This window comes from Lepisosteus platostomus, chromosome 7, assembly GCF_059453375.1.
Source record: "Lepisosteus platostomus isolate fLepPlt1 chromosome 7, fLepPlt1.hap1, whole genome shotgun sequence".
Classification (NCBI taxonomy): Eukaryota; Metazoa; Chordata; class Actinopteri; order Semionotiformes; family Lepisosteidae; genus Lepisosteus; species Lepisosteus platostomus.
This window is the reverse complement of record NC_142617.1, coordinates 22277856-22303343: the sequence shown is the minus strand read 5'-3', so window position 1 is coordinate 22303343 and position 25488 is coordinate 22277856. Positions and strand designations below refer to the sequence as shown.

The following is a 25488-nucleotide window of genomic DNA, read 5'->3' as shown; positions in this document are numbered from 1 at the left end:
GTATTGTAGGTACTGTATGTAGTTGTATGAGCTTGTGCTGAAACCCTGCACAGAGCATTGATTCAAAATTACATTGAGTATCAAATAATGCTTTGACATGTGGTGAAAATCTAGGCATTGGTTTTAATGCATTTATCATTGATTCTAATTAAATTTTAGTGAAGTGATTCTACTCCCTAGACATACAGTATACGACAACCCTGTTTATGGAACTCGTTTGTATCTACTTTCTCCAGAAGAACCAGTTACATATTTATACTTAAAAAGGACCACTCTTACTGTGTATCATACTATCCACTGATATTCCTTTATATAAAAATGATTGCTACTGTATGTTCCTTGCAAATAGATTACAGGAAACCCTCCTAAATTGAATACTTCCTGATTAATCACTTTTTTTCATATCATACATTACACAAAACACCTGGGAGGCCAAACCAGCTGCACTCCCACTTGACTTGAAAGAAGCTTCTAACTATGTCAAGTAGGGGGATTATTCAAGAATCTGGACGGGTTTGGTTTCGATTTTACATTAATTGTCTGGGTGCATCCCCTCAGTATCAAAGGTGTGATTTATTTCCTATTACTCTTCCATGTGGAACTTGTTTGGGCTGCCCCTTATCCCCTGTCCATTTTGCCCTTGTAACTGAAATTCTGTTTTATATCCAAATATTTGTTTGTGCTTCTTTTTTGTTCACAAGTTAAAAACATTATTTTTTCTTTTCATTTCTGAACCAAGAATATCTACTCTTCTGAGGTAGATTAAAGATATTAGATTGCTTAGGAACAGAACATCCAACCATTTTCTAATCGCTTCTTCCAATTCATTAAAGGGGAGTCAGAGCCTATCCATACAAGCAAAGGGCCCAGGGCAAGGTACATGCTGGATGGGATGCTAGTCCATCGCAGGGCATACAGGTCTTAACTACCACTAACAGTGTTGGGAGAGATCACAGTAGAGGTAGAATGTCATGATTAGCGACACAAATTACAGATCCTCATTATTGAAGACTAAGGGACCGTTTTGCCTGGACATGACTGGTTTGAACCCCTAGGAATCAAAATCACAAGAGAGAATTAAATCATACAGCCTTCAACAAAGGCTATTGTACAACATTATGCACGACATTTCAAAGAGTGCGGAGCCTGCCATAGTTCATCTGTGATGGTTTCAATGGACCCTTCAATCATCCCCAGATTTCTAAAACTGCAGCCAGAGCCATTTGTAATATGCCACAAAGTAGATGAGGCAGTGGATATCTTAGTGCGGGAAGGGATTTTCACTCTAGTCCGCTTCTCTAAATGGGCAACCCCGATTGCTCCAGGGGCAACAAAAGATGGGATATTAAAGATTTGTGGAGACTATCGAAGCACATTCAACACAGTCATGACTAACGACTTCTCCTAAAGGTAATTGGAGTAAGGCATTCCACTCCATGAGATGAGATTGGAGGTGTGAGCTGGAGGTGCCATACCCTATAAAAAAGGCACACAAAGGTTGGTTACTAACAGAGTCTGCTCTTCTCAAGAAAGAGCTGTTCATGTGAACCATGCCCCGATCAAAAGAAAGATCAGAGGACCTTAGAAGAAGAATTGTAGAGATGCATAAAACTGGAATAGACTACAAAAGCATTTCTAAAGGCCTGGGTGTTCATCAATCCACAGTAAGACAAATTGTCTACAAATGGAGGAAATTCAGTACTGTTGCTACTCTCCCTAGGAGTGGGAGTCCTGTAAAGATCATGGCAAGAGTGCAGCGTACAATGCTGAAGGAGGTGCAATAGAACCCTAGGATAACAGCAAAGGACCTGCAGAAATCTCTTGAACTTGCCAAAGGCTCTGTACATGTGTCTACTATAAGAAAAACACTGAACAAGAATGGTGTCAATGGAAGGACACCACAGAGAAAACCACTGATCTCCAAAAAAAAAACATTGCTGCACATCTCAAGTTTGCAAAAGACCACCTGGATGTTCCACAACGCTTCTGGGACAATGTTCTGTGGATGGAGGAGACAAAAGCTGAACTCTTTCGCAGAAACGTGCAACACTATGTTTGGAGGAAAAAAAAGCACTGCACACCTCATCCCTACTGTGAAGCATGGTGGAGCATCATGGTTTGGGGCTGCTTTGATGCCTCAGGGCCTGGACAGCTTGCTATCATAGAGGGAACAATGAATTCAAAATTGTATCAATAACTTTTACAGGAGAATGTCAGGGTAGTGGTCCGTCACCTGAAGCTTAATAGAAGTTGGGTGATGCAACAAGACAATGATCCAAAACACAGAAATAAATCAGCAACAGAATGGCTTAAACAGAAGACAGTTTGTGTTCTGGAATGGCCAAGTAAGAGTCCAGACCTCAGCCCAATGGAGATGCTGTGGCATGACCTAAAGAGAGCTGTTCATGCAAGGAATCCCAGAAATATCAATGAACTGAAACAGTTTTGTAAGGAGGAGTGGTCTAAAATTCCTCCTAATCGTTGTGCAAGTCTCATCAGCAGCTACAGGGAACGTTTGGTGGAGGTTATTGCTGCTAAAGGATCTACCAGTTATTAAATACAAGGGCTCACATACTTTTTCCAGCCTGGACTGTGAATGTTTAAAAGATGTGTTCAATATTGACAAGAAGTACAATTGTTTGTGTGTTACTGTATTAGTTTAAGCATATTGTGTTTGTCTATTATTGTGAGTAAGTTGAAGGTCAGACCACATTTTTATGAGTTACTAATGCAGAAATCCAGTTAATTCAAAGGGTTCACAAACTTTTTCTTGCAACTCTGTCAAGGACTTTATACTGTACTGTAATGCAATACGTCACATCATACTGTAGTTGCTCCTTACAACCCTGCATCAAATGGACAGGGAGAGAGAATGGTGCAGACTACAAAGGAAGCCTTGTCCAGGCTACAAGAGGAGTACTTGGCTACCATGGTGGCCCATTGCTTGATCTCACAAAATACCATTCCGTTGGTGTTACAACGTTTATGTTAATATAAAAACAATCGTTGAATGTGACTTCTAAAAAAAGAATTTAGGGCTGTCAACTTCATGATACCTATTGTTATACTGTACATTGCACATTAAGTGTAATTCTTAGTAAGAAACGCATTCCGCTTATTCTTTTTCAGCGAGAAAGATCCATCACTCCATTCACTACCTTATACAGTGCAATGCGACCGAGTATTCCTGATTAAATTGTTGGATTTTAATCTTTGTGATACATTAATATTTTATTTTTGTGTATGTGTGGCATCGTTTTCCTAGGTGTATATTTTGCAGTCACTCAAAAGTGTAATTTCTTCTAACTGATACATTACATTTAAAAAAAATGTTGCTGTTTGGCAGTTTAATTCAATCTCCGGTTATGTCGGCAATTTGGAGGTCCTGAACCGCATTAGGACCCAGAGGAAGCCTAGGAACCGCTGCAGGGGAAGCGAGATGGAACAATTTGTATGCGATACCGCTTGTCCTGCGCATTAATAGTAATACAGATAACGGTTCGGGATTCGTATCTGAAGGGGGATTAGGTTTCTTGGTGGAACCCTGATTTTGCTGGAAGATCCTTCCTTTGTTTTATCAACATTAGCTCGAAAAGTCTTCAATCTGGTCTGTTTGCACTGAGATTTGCTCTGTATCAGAAAGTTGCACAGATCTGATCAAAGCATGGAAGAGATATATTTCTAAAAAACTAGAACAGACGCATTGGGTAAGTACACTTAACATCTTTAGTTGTGTACATTGCACAGGTTGATATTGCTGGATTCCAAATCTATGATTTGGTTTGAGTACTTGTATTTATTTGGAAAGTTACATGCTTTTTGTTGGACAGTTGCGCTGAAAAGGGAATATTGTGATATGCTGTACAGAAATAATGCTTTTCAAGGAGCAACATACTGAAATTAAGTTAAAAACGGATCGCGTGGTACTTTATTAATTAAGGGAACATCTGAAACACATGTTTTATTTATTTCAAAAACTGACCTAATCGGATTGTGGAAGAGGGGGTATCCACTGAATGAACTGTTGTCGAAATCTGAGAGGCTCTGCAAATGTGCTTATTTCACCGCGCGCATTGAACTTAAAAAAAAATGCCCTTTTTTTGTTTTAACAACCGAAAAGATTTTAGTATCAATAAAATATTCTTTGTAGCACCCTGTTGGTTTTTAAGATTTTAATTGAAGTTTTATCACGTGTGCCCTTAATAATTACGTTTTTTATTTCATTCTATTTGCTATGGTCTCGTCTGTGGTTTACAAGAAAGCTGTCTTCTGCCCAGTACGTTGCATTTGATCTGTTACTGATATCTCTAACAAGAGATATGCTAGCTGGTGTTGTGGATACGAACTTGTAAGTAATATGCTGGGAGCATTTGCTCTGAAACCTCGCGTCGGACTATGAATTTTGCATTATTTATAAGGAATAACTCAACTGGGATCCCCCCATTCCTTTATTAGAGACTGGCCCGAGTTTGTACGCGATGCTGCTGCTTTCTGGAAACCTTATCCATCTCACTCAGTGGGATTTGGTGTTGGCTTTGAAGGTGTTAGACGCTATAAAATGCAACATATTTAATTTTAAAAGAATAACTTAGGTTTGGTTAAGTAGATACAATTATTTCTCGAGCTTTTCAAAACCTTTTTTTATTACGCATGTTTTTTCATATAGATTTTTATTAATGGGCTCTGGTATCAGGTGTATAATTTACCTCATGTCTGTGCGGTATATATTACAGAACTCAGATTTATAAATACCACTGGGGGTAACCGATTCCATATCAATGCAATTTGCTCAGTGTCGGGAACGGACGAGTTTCTTTTTCAATTCTTGAAGGAATACTTTAGTCGATGTATTGAGCTTTAGACATCTAACGAACGCCTCAAAATAATTCTTAGGTTACCCTAGGGGCGAAGTCATACAGGACACCCGAGATGTTATTTTCCTATTTATTTTAGTATTAAACTCGTATTTGAGTTCTTGTGCTTCAGCGTTACGCTGAGTTTCTGAAGGTCTTAATGCTGGGAACTATAGTAATCACGCTATTTGTTTGCCATTTAAGAAATGTTACTTTTGAAAAGGTTACAAATGTAAAATATCTGACATGTTGCGCAAACCATACTTTTAACCAGATTTTTAAAGTTGCTTTTTTTAACTGATAAGAGTAAGACACTGGGTGCTAAGATACTAAGCAGGGATGAGAATGAATAGAAACCAGACCCAACACTTTTTGAAAACGAATCGCCGTGTGGTTTAGCGCAGGGAAAAAAAACATTATGAGCAGGTTTCTAATGATATACTGCAGGATTTTTTACGAGCGCTGTCGATGAGTTGTGGTGCTGAAAGTTTGGTCACTGTTACTTACTGGTCATGTATTGTATTGTAGCGAGATCAAAACAGTCTATTGATGCGAGATACGAGATAAGGAGCTCTTTTTTAATAATAAAGATAAAACTTAATGACAGGAATAAGTAGCACGGTAATATAGCGGATTATCTGATGATATTTATTTTCCTTCTTAAGATATAATCCACAGAAGAATAAATTGTAATTTAAACAGGGTCTATCATTGTTAGCATTCAAAAGTGCTGAACAACTAGAAAATGAAAAATACAAATAAAGAAGCTTAGTTGTCAACAGTCATTTGAAGCCAACTTAAAAAGAGTGGGTCCCTGAATAGAACCCTGAATATACTGTGGTATTCATGAATGAGTTAATAACTGTCTTTACCTTTACAGTTTATCTTGCTAACATCAGATGCTTCGTGTTCAAGGAGCCCGATTTTGATGAGTTCAGTATGAGAGAATTCTAAAACTGAATTAAATGTTCCACAGTGTTTTTCATCTTCAAAAAAAGTTTACATTGTTTGACGGAAGTAATTTCAGTGTAAACTTAATGTAGAATGTACAACTGCTTTAGCAAAATAAAGTAATCAGTATAATTTCTACTACCATTAACTACACCGTAGTATTTTTTATTGGCTAACCTCATTAGTGGCTAATGATTTTCAGACAAGGTATGACTTAGTAAATGTCCTTTAATCACACATAAAATGATTTTGTATTTATCATTGAGCAGATGCTAACTGTGAATAGTTTTTAAATTAATAACTGAGAGTAGACTATCTAAAATGTACTGTAACATAATGTGTGTCTGTACAGAATCAACCACAATTATAATGAGCCTCATGAATTTTGGGTGCTGAGTAGTAATTTGCATATAGATATGTGGAAATGTTCTTAGGGCTGGATTTATTAAAATTCAAATAAAAATGATTCCTTCTCTTCTCTCATCTTTGATTATGTCTGAGTGTCTGCAGTGCACAATGCCCATAGTTGGCTTTATAGCATCCAGTGTTTTTAGAAGACTGATTATGTTCATACCCTTGAGAAAGCACCTACAAATACTAACTATCCCTTATTCATTTAGACGGTACTATATTAGTGAAATTCTGCAACTGAGTGGTCAACAGTCTCTTGCTTTCCAAGAATGCCAGACCACAGGGATTCCTGATACAAAGCGTTATTCAAAGACCAGGCTGTCCTTAACCAAAATCTAAATGTGAAATTAGGATCTATGCTCACAGGGGACCAGTATGAGCAATAACTAGGGACAAGAAATGGCAATTGTTTATACAAAACAAATAAATGATTAATCATTTAAACCTTGTGTGCAGCATAACATCTTTGTTTTCCAGTTCATATCTGTACTGTTCTTTTCCAAACTATATTATTTATAATTGCAGTATCTTCAATAAGATGTAAGCTGTATTTTATCAGAAATTGCTGCTTTATTTACAGTATTATATACAGAAAAAAAGATCACTGCAAATTTTCAGAATTCCATAAGCTACTGTATGTAAAGTTACATACTGTACTGTACAAAGGGACAAATGTCAAACTACTGTAGATATCACACAAAGGAAGGTGCCATATCTATGATCTCCATCTATGTTGCCCCATGTGTATGGGCTCTTTATCTAATATGTTTTTGCACTTTTAATTGAGAATTAGAAGCATTGAGAGTAAAAAAGTGAGTTTTTGGCTATATTTGGCTATAGTAATGAAACCAGCATTTTTTCATTCCTAACATTCTTGTGTCATTATGCTCTTTTGCAAACCCAATACCTTTAGCTCCACTATATTAATGTAGCACTATATACACATAAAGTGTAGAGTGATACATTGCTATGGTGATTTGCTGCCTCATAGCAACAGATTCAAATCAGGCCCTGGCTATTGGTCTTGGTGTAAAATGTTCTTCCCATGATTGCCTGGTTTTGACCAGGTGGTCTGGTTTTCTGAAGTTAGGTTTTGTGAAATGTTGATGTTACATAGACATGTGGTTTGCGTGTTTTGTTTCAAGAAATGTAAACACATTTGAATTAAGAGTGGGACACCTGCTATGGGTTAAATTAGTCTGATAGGGTTATATGATTTGGAAATGTATGACAGAAGTTACAAATAATATTTCTTGCTTCATAACTTCCCAGTTCCTATCATGAAAGCCAATGGGCTGTTAACTTGTTCCTTCTACAAAGTTATTCTTTTTTTATTTCCATGACCTTTATTTAATATCTATAGTGGCTAGTTTGTATTGGGAAACTATTAAATGTGTCACAGTATATTATACAATGCAGTTGTATTCTGCAGAACGACTTAATGTTGTAATTTCTATAGTTATTTCTATAGTTACGTTTCTAAATCATATAACCCTATCAGACTAATTTAACCCATCCTACTCCATTGGGCTCCTGAGCAAGGCCCTTAACCCCAACTGCTCCAGGGGCGCCGTACAATGGCAGACCCTGCGCTCTGACCCCAGGCTCTCTTCCTATCTGTGTGTCTGTGTGTCTCATGGAGAGCAAGCTGGGGTATGCGAAAAGCTAATTCCTAATGCAAGAAATTGTAAAGGGTTAATAAAGTGATGATACTATATATTATTAATTTCACTCAGAGGTGTTTACAGAGGATTCCGTATCAGTTAAGGTGATTTCAGCTACACATCCCAGAAAGCTAGAGCTATAGACCTGTCTCATTGTGATCTCCATGATCTTCTTCATTGTAAATATACAGGGTACTTTAATAAAATGCAAGTAACTGAGCATGCATTATTTATTGTAAAATTATACATTTGGCCTATTTCTGGAGAAAAGGGTCACTTACTGCTATAATGATTTTGTGAATGGATTTTACCAAGGTATGCTGTGTTATTCGAGACTGGTAATTTTATTACAGTATTGATTCATAGAAGTCTAGCGTTTTTTCAATGTGGATTTCTAAGGTAAATATTTGTATTGTTTGATTAGCTGTAGCCAAGATACTGTATGATGGTTGTTCAGTGCATCACTGCACTGTCAACATTTTTATGAGAGCTTTAAAGACTCTCTGTTTGGTTTTATAACATGGCTTGTGGGAAATGAATGCTGCAGAATGCATAAGGAAATCTTTATGAAATAAAGAAATAAACTGAATCTTTATGAAGGTAAATAAACTGAAATCTTTATGAAATAAAAAAATACATACTGTAATTACAAAGTGAGACATTTGATTCCATCACCATTTCTTTACAAACTGCACTTGCCTGCTTAAGAAGTATGCATACATAGTTTGCACACTCTGAACACTTTCCCATATCTCTTATTGCAGGAATGTGTCCTTGTTATCTTGAGAAATTGAACAGTTCTGCTTCCATTGCAAATTGAAGCTTATCGGGTAAATAGAATTTAACCGAATAGAAGGCAATAGAAAATACAAGCAGATTCCATCGACAATGATTACTGATATTCGGGAGCTGAAAACAGCTGTAACACAATAAAAATGAATTCAGCTTACTCAGTAACTAATTAGAATTAATTTGTTGGTTACAGGTCAAATGAAAACAGGATGTAATGTCATAGATGTAGTACAGGTATTTTCTTTTCTATTCTGCTTTCACCTTTTGATCTTTAATGTGTCTGTGGGTTTATGGGGTCAGCCTATCTTGCTCATTAGGTAGGTAATACTGCAGCTAAGTGAAACCAAAATGTATTCCAGCCATTTCTTTGAGTAAATGAATGTTTCTTATTTTCTGTCCTAAATTAATTTCCCTTAAGTGTCCAATTGCAATTGGATATTCGTGTTTTTGTTTACAGCTGTCCCTTGAAACCAATAATCTTTTCATTCGCCCTTTGGTCTCTTTTTAGGGCTAATCGATAGTGACCAAAACTCTTGAGTATACTCTCTAGTTTTATACAGGAAAAGTATCTGGTATATAAAAAAAAACTTTACATTACATCATTAACATTGTGACAATTAAGAATATGAACACAACTTTATAGTACAACTTTTTTATGTAAACAGCCTTACAGAATAATGGCTACCATACTGCCTGAAATATGAAATCTACCTGGATTCTTGCTTCTTTTCTGCATAAATATTTTTCATTTTTTCTTCCTGGTTAAAGAATTTCTAAAGACAGTGTTTCCTTCAGATAAATACTGACTAAGATTGTTGAACCTCTTGTTATACATTGTCCTTGAAGCTGAGAAATTTGTCTTTCGCAAGACTCCTTGGACTCTGAGATTTGGTTGACATCTTCAAGAAAAAATAAAAAGAAAAAAGCATCACAGCACCTGAGGCACAAATCCCCGGTTGTCCACTTATGTGACTGCTGCATAATTTTCTCTCTCTCTGCTCCCATAGAGCAAGTTGCTGGGAGGTACATCGTGGTTCATTACTCTGGCCTGACACGGACATTACCCTCTGTTCTAATGGTTGGCCATTTATGGCTCATCAAGATGTCTGTTTAAGTGACATCTTATCAATGGCAACTCAATTAGTCAAATCTGAAGCGCAAAGTATGAAAAGACACATTTCCAAGATATCCAGGGCTGAATGGCTCTTTGGATTGATTGTTTTTGTTTCTTTTATGCTACTCAAATAGGTATTTCAAATACTGTGCATTAGCAGACCAAACCTTACAAGAGCCTCAAACTTTAATGTTCATCCCCAAACTGCAATGTCGCCTCTTAATTGTGAAGTGCATGCTGAATTTGAGATTAGAGTCTCAAAGTCTACATTTTTTATTCTTCAGCTCTTATAACTAGCTCTACAATCATAATTTCCTTTAATTTAGATTTTGACTACACAAATACTCCAAAACAAAAATAATTAAAAATATTAGTGAATACATAGAACATTCAACACTGTTACAACATTGATTTAAAATTTCAACAATTAAAACAATTTTTATTAATGAATATTTTTTAAATGGAGTGAGGTAGCGTTTTGTATATTAGTTAATCATTCTGTAATGTATTTCCATTAATTTCTATGATGAATTTACAGATTGTGTAATTCAGTGGTTTATTACATTGCACTGTAAAAAGTTAATGTTTGTGATGCACTGACAGTAGACGTTATATTTATCAGATCTTTATAGATCTTTGGTTCAATTTTTTATTACATTTTTAAGATAAAACCATTGGGCCCATCTAATCTAGCACCATATTGCACATATCTTGCCTCCTGATGCAATAATAACAGAATGTTCTTGACCACCCAAATGAGAAAATAAAACCTTGCTATTTAGAAATTGGGAAAATGCTCTAATTAAATCCAATATGAATTAAAGTGGCAAGCATACAGGCAATGATACAGAAATCCACAGCACTCTTGTTACACTATAGTTGTTTGGTATATAAATGATGTGTTATCTAGCAATTTCAATCACATTGAAAAGCTGTCTGACATTTTGACCACGGGGTGTGCAGCTGAGTCTCATCAGTATGCATAGAAAATAATAGACTATGAATGGTGAGCAACTCTGTGAGTGGCACCATATCACTTACAACAGGAAATGTTATTACTGCCGATTGCTGGAGATGAAGGCAGCATCTTCATCTATCACTTAAGGATATTTATTTTCACTTCATAAAATAGATATAGATTTCCCTTAAGAAAACACAGGCATAAAAACAATACCATCACAATAAACCATGAATCCAGGTAGCTATGAAAAGTCCACCTGCTGAACATTGGCTACAATGGATTCCTTCACAAAGGGATAATACATTTTTCTAGTGGATATTCTGTACCTAATTGCTTAATTATGCTTAGAAACATTACAAGTACTGTACAGTAGATAAGAAACATTACAAGTACTGTACAGTAGATACTCATTTGGCACAAAAGAGTTAAATGCCTGTTGTTTATTGTCAGGATTACCTTGCTTCATCATCAGAATTGACACTCTATCCCCATGTTGAAAAAACATGCAATGGATATCTTGGAAAAAACAGTTCATTTTCACTGATCTACAAAATTTTGTACCTTTGTTTCTTTGTTTGCCTTTTTTATTTTTATGGGTACCTTTTATTTTTAGGAATGGAATAGGTAAAGGCATGTTTAGTTTTTCAAAATGTAAAACAGTTGTAAAGGAAGCCTAAATTAATGCTTTAATCAATAGTAATTTTAATAGTAATTGCTTACACTTATATAGCGCTTTTCTGGACACTCCACTTGAAGCGCTTTACAGTTAATGGGGACTCCCTCCACCACCAATGTGCAGCATCCACCTGGATGATGCGACAGCAGCCATAGTGCACCAGAACGCTCACCCCACATCAGCTATCAGTGGGGAAGAGAACAGAGTAATAAAGCCAATTCAAAGATGAGGATTATTAGGAGGCCATTATTGGTAAAGGCCAATGGGAAATTTGGCCAGGATGCCAGGGTTACACCCCTAGTCTTTTTTAGAAATGCGCTGGGATTTTTAAGTACCACAGAGAGTCAGGACCTCAGTTTTATATCTCATCCAAAGGACGGGGCCTTTTTACTGTATAATATCCCCCTCACTATACTGGGGCATTAGGACCCACATAGACCACAGGGTGAGTACTCCCTGCTGGCCCCACTAACACCTCTTCCAGCAACAACCTTAGTTTTTCCCAGGAGGTCTCCCATCCAGGTGCTGACTAGGCTCACACCTGCTTAACTTCAGTGGATTGCCAGTTGTGAGTTTCAGGGTGATATGGCTGCTGGCAACATGCAAACACGTGGCATTATAAAGCCAGGCTACTTGCAAGATTTTGTAAGAAATTCAGAAGTGCGATCTTGAGAATTGAAACACTTAGCTTTAGAAAAGCTAAATCCCACTGATGTTCCAAAGCCTGATTAATACTACAGATTTAGATTCCCCTTTAAAAAATAAGCTTTGATTTATTGTTACAGCAATTAAAAACTATTGCAGCTGATTTGTAATAAGAGGATGGTTAAGACCACCAGTGTATTTCTGCATGTTCTGTATGGGTTCTGCATGTCACATTTTAGGCTTGAGACTAGTTTTAGATTTGCTAACATTCAGCAAAATTGTGTTTGATTAATCTAAATTGTCAATCCTGGCTTTGGAAACCTAAATTAAGACTCCAGAAGAACATACAATTATCTTACAGCTCTATGTTACCTTATAGATATTTGTCACCTTATATCTTATGATTTCTCACTGTGATTATTAGCCCCTCTATCTCTAATTTTCTTTAAGTCAACAGTGGACCAAATCTTCCTATTTAATTTAAAATAAGTTTAATTGAAAAGGCTCACTTAGTTATTGCAGACTCCATCCACTATATTATGCTTAAAGGTAAACATACTGGAGCACTTTTTATCCTTAAAGGGAATTGGATTCATCTTGCCCAGTACGTCAGTCTGAAGGAAACTGTGGTAAAGACTGCAGCAAGATAATGCTTTTCCCTAACTCAAGCCTGGCCGTCCACGCTTAATAGGTGACACAGCAAGTCAACCTAATACCATATTTGAGTTATCAGAAGCTGAATATCAGTTTTGCTCAACATGATTTATTGTTTAAAATAAGCATTACTTAACATCAAAGCTAATTCTAGGAGCAGGTGCTCTGATGATGTGCATTATCTGTGGTATTTTTGTGTCCCTAGAAAAAAGAACTCTTTTCACTACTTAGATGCTGCATAATTTATAGAATGAAAATGTCATCAAACAGCTTGTAACACTGTAGGGATGCCACCTACAGTAGCAATTGAGGAATATTTCATACTAAATGATTTAATGGCTTTTAAGGTGATTTTATAGTGTTTAACAAAGCATGTGTCTATGAAAGTGCTGAGTAGCATTGCTGACTGATTCAGTTCTTAGGAATACAACAGACTTGATAGATATTCCATTTTGTTATTTAATCTATTAAATAACATCCAAAATTAGTTGTGAGGTTAAGTATAAAAAATAACATTTATGAAGCTGTTAAGACAGGAGAAGAAGTCAATAGACCCCACTTAAACTGCATACTTTACGTCAAAGAGAATACTCTACAAGACAACACCATGGATGGAACTTTATATCAGTCCTAGGATGCAATACTCAAACTGAATCTTTTCCAAAGTATTTTTCTAAATGTTTGGGGACACACTAATGGCAGAGGAGGAACTGGGTGACAAACATTGGCTCATGAAATACAGTAGGTTTATTTTTGTAAAGACAAAAAATGCTAAATGTAGGACAATATCTTTAAATCAGTATGTGTACAGTACAGTATGTGTGAGTAAAAAATAATAATACTGTAGTATCACTACTTATTTTTCATTTATACCTAAGATATTTGAGGTGTTATTTAACAATTACAGTATGTACTGTTAAATAATATGGAGTGATGCTCATTACATGTATTTATGAAAATGTAAACAGCTGTCTCTAAACATGGTGTGAATTCACAGATACTTCACAATCCAAAGCTGTTGCCTACCCTGTGGTGTGCTGCAACTTTGGAATTTGGGCTTACATCTGCAAAATTTCATTGCCTAGCATCAGCAGTGTGGATATCAGGGTTAACCATTTGTGTAGTGGGGCTCCTAAGTGGCTTAACCACTAAAGATGCTTGCTGTTTCCTGTGATCCAGAAGTGGTCAGTTCAATGCCATTAGTTAATGGTGGATGGAGTTTCCCTAGACATAGCACTGCAGTTTGTTCAGCGGTAGTCGTGGGCTTTAATCATTGAGGTCTCCCTTGGCATTCAGGGCAACAGAGACTGGAGGCCTTTACATTTGCAATGATATCAGTGAGATTCATCAGTCCATTAATAGGAGCTCACTCTCTGGTAAGGCACCGTTGAGTTCACAGCATGCCAAAAGGCTGAAAGACAGCTGGGAGGTTCAGGGAAGTGAATCTGTAAGTCCTAATTCTCCTCATATTGTGTAAGGGTTGTACAGATGCAGCCATTCAAAATGCACGGTAAAACCCCGTACTGCGCGAAATAATCTACAGTTTAGTGCGTTATACTACAGTACCTGATTGCCTGGCCAAAATGACCGACAGGCGGCACTCATGGTGCATTGGTTGTTGGTGAAACGATTGCTTCATTTAATCTCTTTACTGTGCATGTTTAAATCTGCTTAATATTGAATATCAATATGGAATTTTACAACTAAAGGGAAATTTTAGTAGCTGAGCATATTTTGTCTGAGTCTGAAGGTCATTAACGATATTAATTTAGGAACATAAACATATTATGTAAACTGTACATGGCTGGTATTGGAAGTTTAAATAAAAAATACACACCAGTATTCCACTTTCTTCACAAGCATGTTAAGCATCAAAGTCTTTCATTCAGTTGCATACTGTGGTTCTTTTGGAAATGTTTTTATGTGCTCCTTCTGATTATATTAAGTTTATATACTTTATTAAAAAATTATAATGTTTTAACCTTTTCTATGAATATTTGCACTTGTTATCACAGTAAAAAAAACGCATACTTTATAGAATTTGATTAATAGGGAATATAATATGGAATAACATATCTAAAGAAATGAATAATGATATAGTTATATTCATATAGCTCAAATTATTACAGTTGTACACTTTCTTTGTAAACATCTGCATTAATTTGATTCATTCATCCACGATTACTTGGAAACTTTTGCCTGCCCTGTTCAGTTATAGCTTAACTCCCCAAGCGGTGTGTTGGTGTAATGGCTTAGGCTTGTGCCTTGTTTGCTGGAGGTTGGGGGTTTGATCCCAGCTCTTGCTATGAATTTTCTTTTACCAATAAACATTTATTTGAAAAATTCAAATAGTAAATATTATAGACACTATATTGAATTTGTTGGTATTTCTAAATATCACAACACGTTCAAAGTTAAGTTAAGTTAACTAATAATTTCAAACTGCTTGTGTTTTAAAATTGTATGTTGTTCCGGGTGATTTGTCACTGTTTTCGCAAACTTCAATTTATGAAATGTCTATTTTTGAGACAGGGTGTTCCGAACCTCTGTTTAATTTCTGAAATGCCCTCTGTATTCCATGTTTTAACCTTTTCTACTGCACTCGTTATTGCAGTAAAAAACTTTACTTTTACTTTTTAGAATCCGCTTAATAGGGAATATAATATGGAATTGCTTATCTAAAGGAATTAATAACAATATTAATTTAAGGATCTAAATATATGTATTTATATAGCTGGTAGTATTACTGTACTGTAATCCACTTTCTTTGTAAACACATTTTATTTTTAATTTGACTCGTTCACGCATGATTACTTTCAAAACATTTTTAAGCTGTTTGTCTCAGCAATGTTTCTGAGCAGTCTGTTGGTGCAGCAGGTTTGCCAATAGAGGTTCTGTCTAGATGGTCCAGGTTCAATACCAGCTTACAGCATGAGTTTTCCTTCTAACAAATACTTTTAATAACATAAAATAGTAAATTTTATATACACTATATTAACATGTTTAAGGCTTTTTTGTATATATATATATTCTAACATATCCAATTCTAACATATTAATAATGAAATAAAAATGTGAATTAGCAAAAGTGAATATTGTCAACTGTTCAACCTCAAGCCTTAAAACGAAATGGTACAGTATATATTGTAATAAGAATTGAGAATAACAAAGCACTATTAAAAATACCACTGAAACTATAATAATGTGTCTGGTCATTATTAACAGTAATAATTTAATAATAATAATTTCAAACTTCTTGTATCTTTTTCAGAGTAATTTTCTGGGGGTTTTCATAAGCTTTGCTTATGTTTATGAGACACAATGTTTCAGATGTCAATAACTTTGTGAACAAATGACGAAGAGCCTGCAACCTACAGGTTTAAAGATCGCAATTTGTGAAAAATTTCACAGTTTTTATTTAAACAAGTACCTGGTTGCATCTTTAAAAACCTTTGTTTTAATAAAGCTTGCAAGAGCAAGGTGACTTTCTGCTCAATTAAATAAAGCTACAGTACAGACAGATTTTAAATTCTTCAAGCAAAATTATCTGTTTGTCAAATATGCTACTTTGCAAGCAGTAAACAACTTCTCAAAAGGTAGTTTATTTTTTATAACTCCGAAATTTGATTGATATGCCTCAAGGACTCAGTGTAGTATTGTTGCGAATACGGTTTGCACATAACGGTTGGCTGTTCTAAAGCCGTATGGTTTCAAAGTACGTGTGAAATATCTTTTCTTACTTTAGTTGTTAATCCAATCTATTTTTACTCATCTGGCTATATAAAACATATAGCCAAAAGGATCACTGTAAAGGTTAAATTCCAAGCTGAAAAGATGAAACTCAACGTGTCTTCTCTAACTCTTCAGTGTACAGCTCATCCATGGTCATTCATTATTAATATTGTAAGGAACGGCAGGCATACAGATGGTACAAGCCGTTTGTAGCATGGTGACATTACAGGACTCTGCTCCCCTGCACATAACAGGGCTGCTGGCCGCTGGGGCTGTAGGAGGTCTTCTGTAGCTTGTCTGGAAAAACCTCCGTTGAACAGCACAGGAGACCTGGGTTTGAGTCCATGTGGTGAAGGGTGATCTGGGGCAGAAGAAGTGAGGGCACAAGCCCAAGAATGTGAATGTATTACAATGTTATTAATAATATATTCAGTATTGCATTTAAATTGGATTGTTTTTACAAATATAAGAAGAGGCGATACACAACATGTAAATATAACCTATTTCCCTCCTTTAACTTAAAGAATTGAGTGAAGAAATCCTAAATCACGAAACCATCACTTATAATAATTCATCTAGATACATACACCATAGCCAACAACAAGCTATAATAGTGGACTATTTTTATATATTATAAGAAACAAAGTAATTCTCTGATCGGGCTTTGAACTGCCTTAGCTGCTTAGTTACACGATTCCATATTAATATAACTATCAAGTGATGTTAAATCACTATCTTTTTACAAAAACAGCAAGGGGTGTTCTTACTACATATTCTTAGAAAAGGATAAAACGTTATAACTTTTTATGAAGTACAGAATAAAAGCTTAATAATGTTAGAACAAGCGTGTTAAAACCAGAAACCATGTAAGTTACCAAGACTTTGATGCATAAAATATTTATGCATAATTAAAGTATTTATGATGAAGGTGGAAGGTTCTGTACTTTTGTCCAACTGAGCAATCTTGCTTTTATAAAATATACTGACATTTTAATGTTAAATGATTAACATGCTGTAATACACAGTTTAAAATTATTAAAAGGATTTGAAAACAGGCGTTTTCTGGTGATAGCTCAAATGCTGTACGAGACGTTAAGCTTTATTAGCGGTTTTACAAGATGCTTCCAGATACTATTATCATATTTCAGTTATCATCCTGCCACTCCCACCGTGTTTTAACGCAGCGTACCTCGTACATTTTGAATGGCTGGATCTGTAGATGTGAAATAGAGCTGATAAATACGTGGCAGTTCTGAAAAGGAGTGATTTTGAATTAGAGAATTATTGGGGATTTCAAATTATAAAGTCAATAAAGAGTCAGGATAACTCTTTGGGTATAGCTACAGTAGTTCGTCACAGGCTCTAAAAGGGTTTGTATTCACTCATCTTCAAAATGCTATCGCATTGTTTGAGTTGTAAGGGAGTTTTAGGGGCAGTAAGGACATGGTTTCAAAATTTACTAAATTTGCTGCTGACAGGTGATTACTTAAGAATCACATATCACATGATTACATATACAGACCAGTGCAAATGTAGTTTCATGTATGAAAAGCTTCATCTGTAATACTCAGTTTTCTGTGCCTCAGAACTGTACTTTGTTTTATTGTGTACAATGAAGACATTAAGAGTGATACAAAGTTAAGTCCAGTCATACATTAAGTCCAGTCATGGGATCGACAAAATGCATGCCACAAGTCCTCTATAAGGGTACAGCATCCACAGAGTAGTCACACAAAGCAGCTGATTTAGGTTGGTTTGATTAGCATTCCGAGGGTAGCTGGGCTGTTGTGTAAAATCACTTCACAGGATTTTATGGTTTGGCACTCTGCTGTCCAGAGGGTCTGGGTCTGTGGGCTAAAACTCAGCCCAGTGTGATAGAACATGGACTGTTCCAGTTATGTTTGTGTGGATGCCTTGAGCTCAGACCCATAGCCCTTGTGTCTCTTCTACTATGACAGCCTGACTTAAACTTCATTCTCGGCCTTGGCCATCAGAAATGACCCCATGTAACACTGTGTAGCTTTTTATGGGCAATAAATCACATTTCAAAGCTTGCAATAAAGTTCTAGACAAAGGTTTTCCATCAGGATATTTACAAGTCTGTGCTTTTCTCAGATGGGTACATTTCATACAGTTTTTTAAAGGTTTTTGACATTGGAAATAGGGTCTCTGATTTTCCCTGGTGGCAAACTGTAGGCAAATTGCTGGAGTGAGTTGGGTACCAGATGAAAATATAGTCCTGTGTATTTTGCCTGCATTTCTAAGAATCCTTTTGTCCTCTATTTTTTGTCAAGATAGGAAATGGAATGTGGCCAACTATTTGTTACTAGCCTTAAAAAAATAATGTTAATACATAAATGGGCTTTCAAATAGTTTTAACATCAGGATGTCTTGTGTGTGGCGCTTTTTCTTAGAAATCTATGGTGAAAATAAACTTTGGTTGTTGTTTTTTTTTGCTTGCAATGGACAAAGAAACCCAAGAACTTGAATTAAATGAAAGGAATAAATGCTTTAAGAAGTAGAACCAACAGTTTCTTTTTGCTGGCTTTTTAGCAGAACCTGATTGATTATCATTATTAAAAATGATTAAATTAAGGGTGTAATGGTGGAATTAGTGCTTAGGTCCAAAGACATACCCATAGGTTAGTTGGGTAAATTGGCACTGGTCTGAATGTGTGTTTGTGTTTGTGTGAGCCCTCTGATGGTCTGGCATCCTGCCCAGGGTGTATACTGCCTTGCACCCCTTGCTTGCAAGGACAGGCTCTGACTCCTCCTTGACCCCACTGGATAAAGCACTTAGAAGATGTATGAGTAATTAAATTAGCCTCGTAATATCGAGAGAAAAAAAGATACAAGTCCATATAGAGAGGGTCATTTAGAGGAATACTGTAGTTGGAAAAAGGTTGAAGAACTTTGAGTTTATCCTCATAAGAATATGGTGCTTGAAATATTAATGGAAAGAAATACAATTTCAGATATCTTCATCACTGGAAAACAGTTAATGTGTGTAAAACAGCAGGCATTATTTGAATTATGTTGGTATGACAATACAGGTTACATTATGTGAATAGTAGTTAAATGTCTTCAGTTATGTGTACGAGATGAATATATAGAAGTGTTATTACCTAAAAAATAAACATCTGGATATCTTATCTATTCAATAAAGCAATCAGTAAAATACATTTGAAAGACCCCTACAGTAAGTCAAATTGTTAATGTTAAGTAGTTTCTTTTTTGTAATATATTAGAAACATCAAACACCCTTTTGTTATCCAAAACAAATATTATTCATGAGTTTTAAACCTGTTTTTAATAATTATCAGTGTAGGACAGTCACTTAATTTATTTTTCTCTTTCTTTCTGTATTTTTGCCTTTCTTATTAAATGTTTGCACATCATGATGATTTCTTAAAAATGTAAGTCATTACTGTCAGTTCCCTTAGCACAGATATAATTAAGATATGATTAGTAACTCAGCTGGAATTTGGTGTGCTCAGCATATTTTAGTATTCCAACAATTTTATGTCAACTGGTAAATGGAAATGGATATAGGAACATTTATGCATAGTGTAATTAGTCCTGTCGGTTTTTGTTCTTGAAAGACTTAAGTTAGAACCTTGACAGTAGGTCAGAAGAAGGATTAAAGAGCTATTCATGAGCTAATCATCTTATGGCATTCACAGTCATTACCACATAATACAACTCACTTTTACTTAGCACTGCCAAGTCATAGAACAATCATACTTCAGTTGTACAGACTGGAATGCAACCACATATCTCTTTGTACCTTTTCTGCACATGTAATCTTTATTTCCAGGCTTTACTTTCAGAACAGTAAGTGGTGCACTATGAGCGACTAATAATAATGGGAGTGATCAGGTTGCTATTGTGTAAGTGTACTTACAGTTGTGTCCCTATAAGAAAGCCTTACACTGCATGCAAATCGTGTACTGTAAATTAGTCTAATAATTTAAAAAATGCACAAACACAAAATTATAATGTTAATACTTGCCTATCTAACTTTCAGTGCTGGGTTATCTAGCTCCTTATTAAGAGCTTTGAAAATGGTGGGGTTCCACATATTTATAGATGAAGAGATTACTGAGATTTTATCAGCTCTGTTATTGTGTTGCCTAATATTTCACTCAAATGAAAAGTCACCATAGGCTTAATGCATTTTTACAGAGAGACGAAAAGGAGATGTACTGTAGTTTAACCTAATTGTGTTATTATACAGAGAAATATTTTGTTGCTGTGTTTATTATTCTGTATGCGATTTAATTTAATCATGCTGCTCAAGCTTAGCTGTGACTGCATGGAGCAGCTGGGTCTGACGTCTGTGAATTCTCTGCCATTCAAATATTGATATTGCACTGTATAGGAAGGCCTCTGTTCAGGACTGTCAGATCGCCTTAAAGTGTGCACGGCAGTTACCATCTTGAGTTCTACAGTATGTCTCATTCCCTGCAGTGTCCTCCAGTCCACTATCAAGAGACTAGGCAGGTACGAAAGGTAATGCTTTCGTAGCCTTGTAGCAGGTCTCCAGGCTCCACTGGGAACTGGAGTGACAGTCTAGTGAAGAGTGTGTGCACAGAGCTGTGTTTGTGTCTGCTGTGGCACAGACACTTCTGACCTTTGCTTGTTTACATTGGTGCCCTTACCAAACAGCTTCAACCCCAGTTGCCAGGGCAAAGGTCAAGCCCTCCAGCTCTTTTGGGGACCATTTGTATTTTTAGCAGAGTTTTGCCAACAAAGCCCAGACAATGTCATCTATTATAAGTAGAGTTTGATATTTCCAATATTTCTTGTTCAGCTCTATTAGTTTCTTTAATACAATATCATAACAACAAAGCAGGGATTCTATTTGCTCCCTCAATCAGTCTTTCTGTCTGTCAGCGTTCCCTATACAAATAACTAAGACAGATGACTTCAAGGGATTTTACACTCAGGCAGAAACTGTTTCTGAGTTATTGTCAGTCCTGCTATTTTCTGTATATTTGAATGCCTTAATGTATCTATGAAACTGAAGGCAGGATTGCCCTAAAAGACATGATATATCTGCAGTATATAAAACATTAGGCAAGGAAGATTTTTTTTTCTTTTGTAAGTTGAGTGATATTCTCTAGGGGAAAACATTACAGAAAATAAACAGGATCATTAGCCATACAAAACACTGTCCCTTTGAGTTCTTAAATTCATTCCGAAATAATGGATTTACAATACCGATGAAAAATAGTCATTTTTTTCAATAAAATTACAAATTCAGTGAAATGTTATAAAATCTCTTTTACAGTAAAGAAAACTGGAAAGCTCCTGTGTGTATATGTACAGAGATGCATTTTAAACTCAATAAATGAATATTAGAACCAATAGTATTTGTTATAATTCTAATGCCTCACAGTATATGCAGTATGCAGATACAATATGTACACTATGCATACAGTATGTGTACATATGCTTATCTGTACACATCACAATACATATGTGAAACCAAGGATTTTATTAAATGCAAAATTAAAACATATACAAATTGTATTGGTGATGAAATGACTGGATACATAAAAATATTAGTATTGACTTGATTAAATTAAGAATAGTACATTGACCTCCTAAAACAAGTAAAAGAGAATCTGAGCTGAATATCTTTGGAGCACACAGCTACAATACCAAATTATCTGTGTCATATTTAAGAAAACATTAAGTGCTTGTTTCTTATTTTTAGTTTGAATTATACTCCTTAAAACACCAAACTCTCATTATATTAAACAGCAGGCTCATTTACTGTATATGAATTTACTATAGGATAACTAGAATTGTTTTTATTTTAAGATAACTGACAATGTGCCCATTGATGCCCTTTAGTGAACAAACAAATCAGTACAAAAGCTGAAAAATCCCTTATGGCAAATGTGCACAAATTCATTGCAAATACTCTCTGAATTGATTTTCTGTGTTAGCACATCATTAGTATCAATCTTATTACTTATGGTCTTATGGTATACTGTATGTACAGTATATCGGCCTTATGGTATACTATATGTACAGTGCTGTATGTAGCCATAGCTTTAAAAACAAGATAATTTATTTGTTGCACTGTGTTGCGCTGCCAAGTTTAATCTTTGTTTTTACAGGTATAAATGGGTTAATTACATTTTTAATGCAAGATTGAGGAACATCTTTTTGTGATGAACTGAGTGATCTACAACTGGAGTCAAAAAGGAGGCATTGTTTCTATTTATCAAGAAGCAGATCACACAATTATTTTATGACTACCTGTTTGGGTAGGTGATGATTGTTTCTGATAGCAATGCCGCAGATACCAGTTTGCACTTTCCTTTAATCACTCAAAATGGAACTCCTGAATGCAACAAAGCAAATAAGTGACACATAACATTAATATTAATAAGGAAATGAAAGTGTTAACATTAATATTCACTTTCTCTTGATGCATGCAACAACTGGTGTTCTCACAGCCTAAAGATAGAAGAACTTAATTCTGAACATAATAAATTAAGAAAGGTTACAAGCGCAAGGAGGCCATTCAGCCATCTAGCCTGTTTAGGTACTTGTAGCTAATTGATCCAAGGCTAATATAAATTCTTTCTTGAAAGAAAAGGGAGTATTGATTTCAACAATTTCCTGACCCTCACATACCTCTGTTTAAAGAAGTGCCTTCTGTTCTTATTTTTAAATGTGCTTCCATGTGTTAAGGTAATTACAAGTTTATGTATTATACAGCATGCCATGACTTCAACAAATGGTGTAAGAGCACCTTTTCTCTGCATTAGATTTTTTTGTTAAAACTAATGCTGGATATGAGAACATCAACTGAAAATTTGAATTTCCAATAATAATATTTTGGATAGAATAGAATCTGAGTGGCACAATGGTAGGCACTGCTGTCTTGCAGAGCTGGGGCCCTGTGTTAAATTACTTGGGTATTATATGTGTGGAGTTTGAATGTTCTCTGTGGGTTTCCACCAGGTGCTCTAATTCGCTCACACAGTCCATAGACATTATGGTTCACTGGCGTCTATAAATTTGGTCCCGGTATGAGTGTGTGCATGTGTTTGTCTGTGTGTGCCCTGTAATGGGCTGGATGTATCTTGTCTTGCAACTGGTAGGCTTTGAAAGTTTTTTTCTCTTTTTGTATTATCTTCAGGGATTTAATTCTTTCATAATTTCATCTGAAAATTATGAGAACTTACAGGTAGGGTTTGTCATGAGTATAAGTCCCTCCTTTTAAGGGCGCTCCAGCTCTTTCTTGTTTCTGTTCATTTGTTGCACCTGCCTCCTTTTCCAGCCCCTCCGTATAAAAGCCAGACGCTCCTACCAGTCTGGGCTCAGCTATGGAAGACGGACACCCGGAAGCCCGCCTACCAGTGGGTCCAGGAGTGGCTCGACGGCATAGACTTCGCAAAGGCGTCCTGACCATCTGGGTCCAGGTCCAAGCGCCTTGCCCCGTTACCCCTTTTTGTTTCCCGGACCCTTCAGTGGATTCTGCTCCGGTTTTTAACTTTCATCTCATCTATCATGGATGGATTACCCAGCTCTGGACTTTCCTCACCCTGGATTTTCCTTTTGGACTTGTATGCCTTGGCTACGCCCCCCAAGCTCTATTGCACCATTGACACGCCCCCCTGTTCATCTACCAACCCCGTTCCTAGTCTTCTTTTCCCCGTGTTTGTTACACTCCCTTCCGGATTCTATCATCTTCTTAGGGTCCTGAAAAACGCTTCCTGACAGGGTTGATAGCTACAAATGTTCTTACCGTCTGTGACCCTTTCCATGCTATCTTAACAGCAAGAAGGTATTTAAGTTAGGAAATGCCAGTCAAAGCCACCCCACAGAGAGTAAATTTACTTTCCCACAGATCCTTTATGGCTCCTACTTTAGACTATAAAAGCCAAAAGCTAGCCTGCCTCATATTTTCTATTTCTTTTTGCTGCAGCTGAAACCTTCAAGTGTTAATAAAAATGAATTGTCAGTTTTAATATTGCCTTTTAGCAGGAACCTCACAACAACTTCAAATACAGACCTGAACAAAAATACCTCCTTTAAAAAATCTCACCACTATGTAGTGGTGTGCATGTATTATCAAGGGCAATTAAGGAGCACTACAGGATGTTTAGAAGTGCTGGCAGAGGGATGCAAACAGACTTTTTTTTCTTTATAAGAAACTGATTTGGATTTTTTTCTTGAACAATTTAATTTTGTATTTACTTCTTGTGACTTCCGGCATCTGCTTACTTTTTCATCTGTGAACATTACTTTGTCTTATCAGCAGTTTTTCATTCTTTCAAAGGCACAATTCAAATGGAAAATTCCTCTATACAGAAACTGATAATGAAGAAGTAAATTTGTATGTATGAAGGCTATGGAATGGGCCGACCAGAGAGCAACACAGCAATATTGTTTGTACTGTTCTCGCATAATAATATGGAAGAAAATCTCATACAGATTTGCAATTTATGACTAAGGAAGGATTTTTTTTAAATAAATAGCGGGTGAAGAAAAAATGCAGTAGCTGAATAAGGGTCCACACCTAACGAGTTGCAGGTGTAATTGTCTTTTTATCTTAAATTTGGCAGGTTACTAGAAACTTAGTTTCCACTTACTAGGATGAATAAACATTTAAAAGAAGTATCACAGACTTAAGTTAAGTAATAAAATGTACTGTATGTACTGTATGCTGTACACTGCTGGTGCACCCTTGTGTAAGGTACCGTACTCAGATTGCTCTGGTAAATATCCTGCTGTGTAAATGTGTCTCCAGGTTGTCATTGTAAATGAGGATGTTTCTCAATTGATTTACCTGGTAAAATAAAGGAATACAGTACTGTATATACAGATGCAGCCATTCAAAATGGGTGAGGTATTTCGCGGCATACCCCGGTGGGCGTGTCACGGTATCACGCGGTATCACGCATTTTGGTATCATAATTTTGAACTGTGTATTACAGCATGTTAATCATCAGTCATTAAAATGTTGGTATATTTTATGAAAGCAAGATTGCTCAGTTGGACAAAAGTACA

The 25488-nt window shown here is 36.0% G+C and overlaps 1 protein-coding gene across 4 annotated transcripts in view; it reads left to right on the top strand.

Moving 5' to 3' along the window:
* The first annotated feature begins 3486 nt into the window (after positions 1-3486).
* robo1 (roundabout, axon guidance receptor, homolog 1 (Drosophila)) overlaps positions 3487-25488 on the top strand; it is a 507989-nt gene continuing 485987 nt past the window's right edge. For all 4 annotated transcript variants that reach the window (XM_088639703.1, XM_088639701.1, XM_088639702.1 and 1 more), the window contains exon 1: positions 3487-3707. The gene's annotated coding sequence lies outside the window, so the exon portion shown is untranslated. The remainder of the gene's footprint in view (positions 3708-25488) is intronic.